The sequence below is a fragment of the Cupressus sempervirens genome, chromosome 8 (assembly GCF_028749045.1).
Source record: "Cupressus sempervirens isolate cs-2001-9-10 chromosome 8, ASM2874904v1, whole genome shotgun sequence".
Classification (NCBI taxonomy): Eukaryota; Viridiplantae; Streptophyta; class Pinopsida; order Cupressales; family Cupressaceae; genus Cupressus; species Cupressus sempervirens.
Window position 1 is genome coordinate 67463073 of NC_143125.1, and position 3108 is coordinate 67466180.

General features: G+C 34.5%; 1 pseudogene; it reads left to right on the plus strand.

The window, feature by feature from the left end:
- The first annotated feature begins 204 nt into the window (after positions 1 to 204).
- LOC149541646 (patatin-like protein 2) lies at positions 205 to 2090 on the plus strand (annotated as a pseudogene).
- Positions 2091 to 3108: the final 1018 nt, after the last annotated feature.

Here is a 3108-nt window from a genome sequence, read left to right on the forward strand (position 1 = left end):
CACTCACATCTTATCCCTTTGGTGGGCAGTACAATGCATTCCACGAGCATTGCATGTAGGCACACCATGATTCATTTCCTACTTTTCTTTCTATATATGCAAACCATTGCAGCACCTTCAAAATCATCATTTTCTTCTTCAACTTTACGTAGTGGTCTACCGGTTGATTAAGTTGGATCAATATTAAAAGTTGTTCCCATCTCAGATTGTCTCATTTCATTCAATATTTGCTTGTCAACTAAGAGCAATGGCAACTGAGAGACACCTGTCAGCCACTGACGGAGATATGATCACAATTCCCAGCATTGATGGAGGAGGAGTCAGGGGGATCATCCCTGCAACAATACTTCAGTTTCTAGAGGCAGAGCTTCAGGTGTTTTATTCTATCCAATCCTAAGGCTTTTTCTAGTGTGCTTACTATTTTGAAGACATCATTTTTTCTAAAAGTAACTTAAATTTGTTGACAGAAACTGGATGGCCCAGATGTCAGATTAGCAGATTACTTCGATGTCATTGCAGGGACAAGCACAGGAGGTCTCGTTACCGTAATGCTGACTGCTCCAAACAAGCAAAACAAACCATTATTTGCGGTCAAGGATATTACACAATTCGATTTGGACCAGTGCCCTAAAATATTCCCAGTCAAAAGGTTAGTGACCTACAATTCACAAGCATTCTCAGTTGGTAGAATAAAAAGGACTATTAGAAGAGTAGAAGACACTAAGGTGTTTAACGAATCCTCGCAGCGGTATTTCGGGATGGTTCCAAACAATATATTCTACTGCGAGAGGCCCCAAATACTGTTATTTGGGGATCATCTGCACAAGCTTTTAAGAGATTTAGTGGGTGCCGTTCGATTGCACCAACTACGAACTAATGTGGTCATCCCTGCCTTTGATACCAATTTAGAGCAGCCCATTATTTTCTCCACTTTTGAGGTACTTTTCTTCTTCTTTCTTTAACCATCTGGGTCCTTTCTATACTATCGTTTTCTAGGCATATAGATTGTCATTTGTTGTGTGTGTTATGTAAAACAGGCCAAACACGATACTTCGAAAGATGCATATGTATCAGATGTATGCATTGCTACTTCGGCTGCCCCAACATATCTTCCTGCCCACCATTTTGAAACAAAAGATTCTGGAGGTAATAAGAGAGAATTCAACCTCGTAGATGGAGGAGTGGCCGCTAACAATCCAGTAATAATTCTACCATTGTCCCCCCCTATATACTCGTTGATTGGCTACAGCTAACAAGAATGTTTTTCAACTGTACTTTCAATTTGCAGACTTTAATTGCAATCGACGAAGTGACACAAGAATCTCTCAGGCACGGCGAGAATTGAGTATCTCTGAGCAAAGCAGAGGTGAATCAATTTAATAAGGAAACATTATCTTCAACATAAGGAATTCATGAATAAATGAGTGTTAATGGGTAGTATTTTTAATCAGGACAAAAGAAAGATTTTTGTGTTGTCTCTTGGAACTGGGTACAAAACCGCATCGTATAAAGCAAGTGATGTTGCAAAGTGGGGACTCTTGGGTTGGCTCCGTCAGGAAAATTCAGTACCACTTGTCGACATTTTTATGCAATCGAGTTCAGATATGGTGGACATTTATACTGCCTTACTCTTTCCAGCCTTCGATGCTAAAAAGAACTATCTAAGAATTCAGATACATAAATTTAATTAATAGAAGGCTTTTATCCATATAGTTTGAAGTGAATTACGCCCATAATTTGATTAATTTTAGGAAAATGAATTGACGGGAGACACAGCGTCTGTGGATATCTCTACTCCGGAAAATCTGAAGGAACTTATGAATATAGGGAAAAAGCTTCTGGAAAAGCCTGTTTCCAGAGTAAATTTAGAGACGGGATTGTTTGAGAAAGTTAATGGGGAGGGTACCAACAGCGATACCTTGATCAGGTGAACATTTGTTTATATAATCATAGTTGCTGCTCATTCATTCCATTATGAAATGGAATTGAACAGACAAATGTTAATGATGGTTTCTTGACTTCTGCGTATGTTTGCAAAGGAACTCTCGGACGAAAGAAAGTTACGGATGAAGCGATCATGTGTGGTATGAGGAATTCGACGTAATCACGGGAAGAAAGCGTGTAGCCCGTAGAATATTTTTCGGTAGTGCTGGTGGGGCAAGATAATGGGCAACGGCTATCTGGGCAGTTATTTCGACTCCTCGGATGCCATGCCTGCCCATAGCATCCCCCATGCATGTGTGCAGCCAACTGTAAAACCCACAGTAATTTTATGTAAATGATAAGCTACATCCAAGTCAGTTTTTTTTTAATGAAAAGTAATTTATTTTTCATTTTTAAGTTTTTGTAGAGAATGTAAAGATAATTTTTATTAGTCAAGATAATTTTTATTACTCGAGACTATAGTTTTTGTCTTGTTTATACTACTACTATTGCTTGCATTACCAAATGTTAAATGTCTGTTCATATTATTATTAATATGTATATATTTTTCACACTTAAATGCTATTTTTAATTGGTTATTACTATTTTTGCTAGTAGTTTAAACATTTTTAAAAATCTATTGAAATTCTTTTATTGCTATGTGAAAGGAAAGTGGCTTAAATAAAAGACCAGCATTTAATTTGGCCTTAGTGTTTGCATTATATTTATTAAACTTCTGCCATATATGCATTTTATTGTGCATTGCATTTCATGCCTAACTCGTGATTAAAACTTATCATTTTTATGAGTTTAAATTTATCATTTTCAAATTTAATTATAAAATGCATAGTTAGATGCAAGTTTTTTAACTACATAATTTATATTAAATGTTTTTTTATGATTTGATTGGGTGAATCGTTTTGAGTCTTATACACACATGATTGAAGTTAAATATTTTTATTTGTGAGTAAGTTAGTTTAGATGTTTATACTTTCAATATTCTATTTTTAAGAATTAATTTTTTATTCAACTAAAATATTTTTAAAAATATTATCTATACTTATATTATATAATATTTTTAAAAACACTATTATATATTATTATTATTATTAAAATATTTTTATTTTCATATTATAATTTATTAATAATAGTATATATGATATATATATGAATAGAGTTTCACTA